General features: G+C 35.8%; 1 protein-coding gene across 6 annotated transcripts in view; it reads right to left on the bottom strand.

Annotated features, from left to right (window-relative positions):
- LOC135198012 (glycine receptor subunit alpha-4-like) overlaps nucleotides 1-10,000 on the bottom strand; it is a 758,459-nt gene that overhangs the window by 294,593 nt on the left and 453,866 nt on the right. Inside the window, exon 1 of one of the 6 annotated variants that reach the window (XM_064225364.1) lies at nucleotides 5,711-5,748. The exons of the other annotated variants lie outside the window; for them this stretch is intronic. The gene's annotated coding sequence lies outside the window, so the exon portion shown is untranslated. Of the gene's footprint in view, nucleotides 1-5,710; nucleotides 5,749-10,000 lie in introns of those variants that run through there. 6 annotated transcript variants of the gene reach the window in all.

Genomic DNA, 10,000 nt, shown 5'->3' with positions numbered 1-10,000 from the left:
TTCCAAAATCGGACCTTAATCCAGTGGGATGAACCTAGCCCCGTAGAAGAAGGTATGTAGGACTGATTCTTTGGCCGTTAATTATAGTTATCATAAGAGTTAAAGTAATAAAACGTGCTGAAATTTCAATATAGGGAGAAACTGCTAATATTCTACAAGATGACGAAATTTATAATACCCAAAAACATAAGACGCCAAATAATATCATCATCATTTCGCAAAGGTAGGAGTGGCGCAAAAAAAAAAGAAAAGAAAAGAAAAAAAACGGTATTAAGCTCAATGAAACTAGAAACAAAGTTCGCAAATCTCCAACGTGATCATCAGGATCTCTGCGTGACTTTCGAGTCCTTTCACGAATATGGGACGCAATTAAAATAGCGACCCAAAGACTTGATTTCATTTATGTATTTTTTTATTTTATTCGCAAGCAGTCGAAGTCGCCAATTCTTGATATAGATGATAATTTTTAGACCATTTCAAGACAAACAGAAACATCAGAGGCAAATAAAAGGAAACACCCCAATCTGAATCAACATCTTCTCGCAACAACCCAGGCTGGCAAGGTTAGAAGGATGATCCCTGTGCGCTGTCGTAGTTGCCTTCCACAAGAAAGGTAAGAAACGTGGAGGTTGTGACCATCAGGGCGGGGTCAGAAATACTGAACGAGGCCAGATAAAAAGAAGCACCTGAATCCGGTGACTGTCCTATCGTGCATCCAACATTATTACCCTAAATTTAAGGAAGAAACATGATATTTTGTCTAGTCTTTGGGAAACTGTAAAAACAAGGAATTCCAATGACACGATTACAATCTAAGGATGCAGAAATTTACAAATATATAACTGTTTTGGAGAAAGTGGCTTTTACTAGTAAGACCGCAGATACTAAATTTCGACCAGAAATATTGCACAATGAATATCGACTATTTTCTGAGCTGGCTTTTTTAATTCCCCAAATAAAAGAATTATATTAAAAATGTAATCTAATCTTTACTATTTTGAAAAAAAAAAAACAAATACTTTAGTGAGCTTTATCCTTTGTTTCAATCTCAGTGAAAGCTACGCAATAAAAATGTATTAGCATAAATATGTTTATGCTGTAATTCAGTCTGAATGTTTGTAATGATCTCTGTGAAGTAGGGAAAAAAAGTCCTAGGCGGAATTTCCTCCTACCCAAGGGCCCAAATTCCTCCTCAAGGCATTCGCAGTTTTCTGTACAAATCCAAAATCTTGGCAGCCGAGTGATTAAGTCAGACTCATGTGTTCCTGAACCGAAGGCCCTGATCTAAATCCTAGCCGGGACAGAAGCACTTATCAATTATAATCCTCTTTGGGTAGAAGTTATTTCAAAGATACAATGAAATGGATAGCAAGTGATATTTTGACTTAATATCTGTAATGATAAAGGAAGCTGCAAGCACATAACACACATACACACACACACACACACACACTCACATACACACACACACATATATATATATACATATATATATATATATATATATATATATATATATATATATACACATGTAGTATTTGTGCGGAAGAGAGAGAGAGAGTTTAATTAAGCGACAATCACAAAAATTTACGAGCCGCGTATAACCCACCCGACTCATACGTACTCACCGAAACTAAACGTGTGAAAGGGATCCATTACTGGAGCGTCCACGAATCATCATCTCCTATGAGAATTCGAAAGTAACTTTCCATTACACGGAAGCAAAAATACAGACTGATTTCTAAATTGCCTCCTGAAAACGCAACTCCGATGTCCTTCAATTACAACGGCACATATGATTTTTCCATTATTTGCCACTTATATCGAACAAATTTCAATGCAAAATATACAATGTAAGCTATTTTCATACATAACGTTGCAATGGAGAAATAACAATAACATAATTCTTCATTCGATGATCAAGCGGTTTGCAACACATATGGGCAAACTTATCTAAAACCTGAATTACCATAGTATCTCCAATTTCTTCGCACTGCATTATAAATTGTTACCTATAATATCGTTTTAAAACAGTGTACCGCGTACACGCTCACACAAATTAGGATCGTAATTCCGATTACTTACACCTCAGAGACCCTCTCTTTGAAACTAAATTTCAGCAGGTGTAGGTACTTACTGATGCTAATTAATTTACTTATTTGCTTGGATGAATAACGCCATCCACGAAAAACAACGTCCAAACTAATTTAAGCCTTAAAGGCAGCCTTTTAAACATATTTGTCTATTTCACCTGAAAGAATGACCAATGTCCATCTCATACAGGGAGATTGTGTACATTTTTGTTTTTGAAGCTGGAAACTCCCAAGTTGCAGGTCCTGAAGATCAAGACAATCTTTAAATCTACTTTGCTCAATTAGGTTTTACACATTTTTCGTTGCCCTACGACCTTCCTCTTTTAAGTTCACGAGGCTGTCGAAAATCCTAACTAATTTTGAATATATTATCAAATCCGTACCGTTCAAAGTGACGGAAATGTAAGAGAAGGCTTAGACGGTAAGTCCCGACTCTTAAGTTATTTATCTTCCAGTGGCTTCATTCTGCATGCTTATATAAGGGCCACTACTTTACACACAACGTTTTAAACAGTAGGATGTACACACACGCACAGACTCACACATATATATATATATATATATAGATATATATATATATATAATATATATATATTTTATACACACATATCATATATTTTTACATACATACACGTATATATAGGAAATTTCATGTATCATAAGCTTGAACGGCAGCATCCATAATGACTATTATAAACAGCGATCAATACAAAAATAGAATTATTAACAAACACAAAGTAACAAATCTTGTCTATTTTCTGTGAAGGATGTGCGGTGAAGTCCCAAGATTTTGCTTCACGTGGAGACCGAGACACGTAGCCGAACTTTGTGAATAATGTAACAATCACAGGTGTCTTACTCTGAACGGCGTGAGGAACGATATTATTCTGATGCTTCCGCACATGAAATTGGCAATCATGGTGAGATGTTCTTCCTTTTAATCAAGCTTCACTTTTAATATCAATAAACACGATGGAAATTAATTATTGTAAGCTGTCACTTTATCTGGAGCTCTCAATTATTGACATCACATGCTTTCGTTCACTCACTAGAATTTCATACCCACAGTTTCAGCGAGCACGTATATACAGTAACCCGGTGATGTAAATCAACATTTATCAACGTCTAGTAATATTACGAGTTACCTTAATCACAGCCTGTATCAAGTCTCTGTAGGGCATTTTGTCTTCAGCATTTTTCTTCCCGTCAAGTCTCCTTCCCTCGAGCATTTTTATGAACATTTTCCTCCCATTCGCTTGCATCTCTTCAATCAGGCATTCAATTATCTTCTCCCCTCCAGCCCATGTAATCTATTTTACACGTCCACTTCCTACAGATTTATTTGACAACGTTATTCATATTCAGCAACACCAATTTTCTATATCAGTCATTGTCAGGATAGGATGAAGTTTCAAATCCTCCTTGTATGACCACGTCCAAAAGAAATTAATTCTCTTCTTTGATATCTGCAAGATTTCTTGTCACAGAATATATATTTAATCTGAATTCTCTGCACCTACATTAATCAAGGAGCATTATAAGAAATGAGTCAGCATCAACATTTCGACTAAATATCCCGTTTGAGCAAACGTCATTAAATCTAATCAAGTTCAACAAACATTATTCATTTCTAGAATGAATGAATGAAGCTAATAGTACTTGACCCGCGGATTTCAAGCGATCTAACCTTCGTCGAGATTAGACGACTGATAAATATCATTAAGAGAGCCAAACTGACGTAAATTACAATTATTGCATATTTTACTTATAACAGATACATACTTATCAAAAAGGATCTCCATGAAAGCCTTACTGAAAGATTTTACTATATATATACGCTTAGAGTATTAAGGTAACAGGAGGACTCGGCACTTTAGAAATTTAATCCCTCTTATCCCAATAATATCAGGAATTAACCAGTTCATAAATGACAGCAAGCCGGAAAAACGGACATTTAAAGAAATTTGTCCAAGGACAACAAGAGTATGCATAGGAAAATCAGGAAGGTCAATGTCAACAAACACCTGATACACAGTTATGAAGGTTACAGCGCCTCATTGGAAGTGCAGAGTTTTGTATTATTAACGGAAAAAACCAGCAATCTCTCTCTCTCTCTCTCTCTCTCTCTCTCTCTCTCTCTCTCTCTCATCTCCTCTCTCTCTCTCTCTCTCTCAAGGACAAGCAATCCGAAAGTTTCCGTATAAATATTAAGTGATGAGAAGTAAGCTGATATTTGAGCCCAACTTCTAAAACAGTCAAATTGATTGAACGTAAAACTGATAGCAACAACCAGTAATCATTTTCGATAAATGAGATTAATAAATATATCTCTGATGACATCTTTTCAAATTCTACTCTACGACTGAAGGAACTACATGAGGGTCCTTCAAATATCCCAAACTTTTAGCTTTATACCTAGGTTGCCAAAATTAAAAGTTATCAGACTGGGAATAAAATGACTTAAAATCATCTAAACATACTCTGTTATGAAACGGCAGACAAGAGAATCGCAGACCTCAGTGGAGAATAAGGTATCGCACACTACTACCCAAAGTGAAAATCGGCGTTTTTATCACTTTCACAAAAACCTCTCACTAAACATCAAATTTCTTGACCGATCCACCGCTTTTGAAAATTTACCTAAAGGGAGGGAAAATGAGTGACTATGCACGCGGTACACACCCAAGTAAATCTAGACATACAAAAAACAAAAATGGAAATAATATTATAACAAACATCAATCACTTTTAGACGGAGGAAAGTTATTCATCCTGAGATGAGGCGAGATAATGTAATTATAAGACTGCTGTTCTCAGACCTAGCTTAAATATAAAGTATATATATATATATATATATATATATATATATATATATATATATATATATATGTTTAAAATACATCAATTGTAAATGCACTTATAAATTTTAAAAAAATCAAAAATATTTCGCCCATTACGTACTGAGATGATCCAGGATCTCCATGTTTCTAATCAATTTATCAACACACCTACACACACACACACACACACACACACACACACACACACACATATATATATAATATATATATATATATATATATATGATATATAATATTATATATATATATATATATATATATTATATATATATATATTATAATATATATATGTATGTATGAGATAGACCAAATGGCATTCTTAACGCCTTCCATGTACTGGGGAACATCCCAAGAAGGCGGAATTCCCGGATTGTTAACTCCCTCCCTCCCAAGAATGAAGAATAAGGTCCTTGAAAGGGTTCCCCATTTTATCTCTGGCAAGAAATGAATGGAGGAGAAGGGTTTCCAATGACATAATAAAATGGAAGCCAACAAAAGGCCTGGTCAGGAGGGCAGACAATGGGGAATGGGTTCCATCGCGTAAATTCTTTTGTAAGCGGAAGGCAATACAGACAGATAACCTCTGCCAACCTACCAACAATACATGGGTAGCAGGGAACGCGATAAAACTGACACTATTTAGGTGCTTATTCCCAATACCCTTATTTCCTTACCTACACAGTCGTGCTTGTTGATCCCGTCATTTATGTTGTAAACAATCAATTATGTATACGATCATCAATACAATTCTATTTACCTGCTAAGTTATCCTTCAGATGACTTCAACCATACCTGAAAGAAAAGATAAAAATGAATTAATATTAAAACTGCTTCAGCTCATTATTTTAAATGGATTTTTATTTCATAACATTAATCATTAATCATACATAATCAAATTAAAAACATAAGTTTCCATAGAATCATTTCCTATCATATTTATTACTGTTTTTATCAACAAAAATCACCAGAATAGATGCCAACCGAATAAGTAAGTATAATATTTATGTAAATAGCAATCCAAAGCAAATGTATCTTAAGTGAAAACTTCTTCAATAAACAATAAATGAACGGACAAATAATGATAGATGCACTATGAATAAATAAAAACTAGAAAGAGAAAAATCATGTTCTCGCAATCTTGCAAGAGATGACGAGCAAGAGAGCCAACGGATAAATATGATACTAAGGAAAAAAATAGTATGAAGAAAGGAACACGAATAACTTCACTCTTGGAATATTATTAGTTTGTCTTTGTACACGACTCGACGATGAATTTAGTAAACTGTTATCACACAGGACATTCCGTCTTCTGACACCGCCACTGGGGTTCCAAATTCTTCATTCGGTTCATGAAAGACAGAAATTACACGAATGGGAGGGAGACAAAACAAACCAGAGTTGCGTCCTTTGTTTGCTCAAGTGATCAATCATTTTCTTTTCTCACTGCAACAGCAATGCAAATCATCCTCCATTTTTTCTCAAGGCTATTCCAATTTTGCTTCTTTTTATTCTTTTATCAAAATAAAAAAAAAGTTAATGACGAAAGGAGAAAACTCTCACGATGGAAAAAGATATCAGTGATAAACACGGCATGAAAGGCACATCAGCATAAGAAACAATTGCAAAAAAAGAAACTGAACTTCAAACGGATGCTCACTGAAGACTCAACATTTTTAGAAAATCATAGATTCTCTATCTTTGAGTCATTCTAAGTAGCTTGTTTGTCTCATAGGGAGCTTTCGCCAAGGACAACATTGAAGAGAGCTCTTTTAAATAAAAAGTCTGAACGGAATGGAAATAAAGTCTTTCTCTATTTATATATGGACTATACACGTAATGTCTATTTAGCAGCTACTTACTTGTGCGTATACACATATGTATATAAATAAAGATATATGCCACGAAGGAAAATAAACAACGGAGTATCCGCGAGACCTTTCGACGTCCAAACGTCCTTTACTAAGCAGTTCATCTGCTTAGTAAAGGACGATTGGACGTCGAAAGGTCTCGCAGATACTCTGTTGTTTATTTTCATTCGTGGCATATATCTCTATTTATGGATTTATCACGTTCCTAACTTTCGTGAGTCAGTTATACACATATGTATATGTATACACGAATATATATATATATATATATATTCGTGTATACATATACATATGTGTATAAGACACAGACACACACACACACACACACATATATATATATATATATATATATATATATATATATAGTATATATCGTGTATACATATACGTATGTATACGCACGAGAAAGTAGCTACTAAATAGACATTACGTATATAGTACATATAAAAATAATAAAAGTCTTCATTTTCCATTCCGTGCAGACTTTTTAAACGAGATCTGTTCAATGTTGTCATTGGCGAAAGCTCCCTATGAGACTAACAAGCTACGTGGAATGACTTGAAGATAGAGAATCTATAATTTTCTAAAAATACCAATAGAGAGAGAGAGAGAGAGAGAGAGATTATTTGCAGACAAAGCTAAATATTCCATCTTGCCACAAATCTGTCTGCCCGGAACCATCTAGCAGCCAACCATATCATACAAATGGCCTTCGCTGTGCCAAAGGACTGAGCATATGGAGGATAAAAAGAGCCCCGCAAGGTACACGAAAATGGGGAATGAACTTATATTTTATGCAAAAACAACCTTCTGCAATCCGAGCCGGATCATACGGTTGCGTTTGTTTGTTTGTTTTCTTTTTGTAATGTTCATCGGCATTACGCCGCGGGGATACGAAAGATCACTACATTCTGGTGGATGTCACCCCTATCCCTCTCTTTTGGGCTAGGAGAGGTTGCTGGGCCTCTCTCTCTCTCTCTCTCTCTCTCTCTCTCTCTCTCTCTCTCTCTCATCTCTCTCTATTAGGATATTCTGAATAAATACAAAGCAACAGAATTTGGACGCAACTTCTTCGTATCATACCTCAATACATTTCGAACTGGTGAAATACATACACAGTGTACATACATACACGCGCTACATATATACATGCATACATACAATAGGCTTTTCCACTCCAGTAAAAACACGTTTTTTGTTTTAATGATGTTACTAGTCCAGCGCCTTGCCAGCTAGTTTTTCAATAGGTTTATATGTCAACGGCATTCGGTTGTTCTTGGTGGTCTCTCTCACAAGAGCGACTGGGCAGACACATCCACCCCTGCTTGCACTTGAAGAAGATTCCGGACATTCCCTTCCCACCCAGTCAACAGGTAAGAAACTCACAGGCCTTCAGAGCCCTGAGCCTCTTGACCCGAATCATATGGACGATTATAGTCACCATTATTAACTCTCTCTCACCAATCGATGCTGTTCCGTCTTCCCCTAACGACTTATATGAAGAGCTTCGAACTTGAAGGCGAAATTAATTACTTTTTTCTGAGGGGAGTTAGAAAGAGAAAAGGAATGCTGAAACATATGCAAGTTCAAAATGACCAAAAAGACAGGCGGGAGAAGGCAAGAGAGATTTCCATAGAAGTAATGTGATGAAGATAAATTCTCATGAGAAATATACCTACACAAAAAGGAATTAATCGACAAATGAGAAAAATGTCAATGAAGATATACGAATGTAATAATTACGAACAATTTGCTTCCGAATATGAGATGCGACAGAAGATATACCAAACCAAAACTTGAGAAAGATGATATAAAACGACAATTTCGGAATACCCAGGCTTCATAATACTACTACAAGTATCTGTGTTATCTTTTTCAACTTCCTAAAAAATCATCAGAATGAATCCGCAAAACTTCAGTCTGGGGCTTAAAATTCCTGCAGATGATGAGAATCGAAACTTTCAGCGGTAAAATGGAGACTAAAACTTCCAACTTTCGAAATCAAATTAGCATTGAGGAGAAAGAAAGTCAGTTTAAAGATGTATGTCCGTCAGATGAAAAAGGTGGAAAAAACCGAATGCCAGGAAAACCATGAAAACATGCTAGTCTTTGGACACTCAATGGTTCTTGCACTTGGGGAAGTCCTTGGGTGGGGGATACATAGCGGAAAGATCTCACAAACAGAGAAAAAAGAAGAGGGGATTCGGAAGCCGGGAAGTGCTGGCCTTTGCTGTTTCTGACATGGAGGGTCAGGGGCAAAGTAAAATAAAATAAAAACTTTATTTTTCGCTTGAATAATTAATTAAGTGTCCTTGGAATATTTTACATCGACCACAACACTAATGTAGTAGAAAATAAAACGTAACAAGCAAAATGCCTTCAACGCGAAGAAACTTCACCAGATTCATTTCCATACTAAATCAATCATTCAACAATTTAATAAAAATCCATAATAATTTTCATCGGAAACATCAGCATAATCACGGCACTGGGTAACAAAAGAAAAAGGTACTGCAATAACTTCTGTCAAGGGAGGAGAGTGAATGGCACGCAATCAATATATATCTCGAGAGGGAAATAGCGTTGGAGCGATGTGTGGAAGGATCATGGAGCCGGGACGGAAAAACAAAAGAGACTGGAACTCCCACGAGAAGAATCGAATACCATTCAAAAGCAGGAGAGGATTATACATAAACGAAAATCTATGAAATGTATTCGTCTTGACCTACATTACTCACAAAATAAAAGTAATGTTCCCAAAACAAAACAAGGTCTAGTCGAATATATCAATGTTCTTCGACTAACCATTGTTGTGGGATTTTTGGCAAGAATACTGAAAAAGTAATTGTATGCTATAAGCCGGTAAATCCAGTAACACGAGTGGCCCGAAAACGAGAGCCTATGTTAGTAGATGGAACGCTTGGTTCTTAAAGTGTTATTTCGTAACGGCAAAGCTAGTGTTCAGAAACAGAAGAATAAGGATGTTACCATTAGTGATTCTTCTTGTGTCAGTCAGCCAGAAGAATGATCCTAGTCTTCATAGATTTTTCACAGAAACCTTTTGGCCAGACGAGCTTGATGACTTTGCTAAACCTTCTTATCTTATTGATAATGGAATATTGTATTTTCTTAGTCACCCACGAAACGTAAGTTGTGAAGAACAAAGTAATCATAACAAA

The sequence above is a fragment of the Macrobrachium nipponense genome, chromosome 21 (genome assembly GCF_015104395.2).
Source record: "Macrobrachium nipponense isolate FS-2020 chromosome 21, ASM1510439v2, whole genome shotgun sequence".
NCBI classification, from domain to species: Eukaryota; Metazoa; Arthropoda; class Malacostraca; order Decapoda; family Palaemonidae; genus Macrobrachium; species Macrobrachium nipponense.
This window is presented reverse-complemented; position numbering and strand designations above follow the sequence as displayed.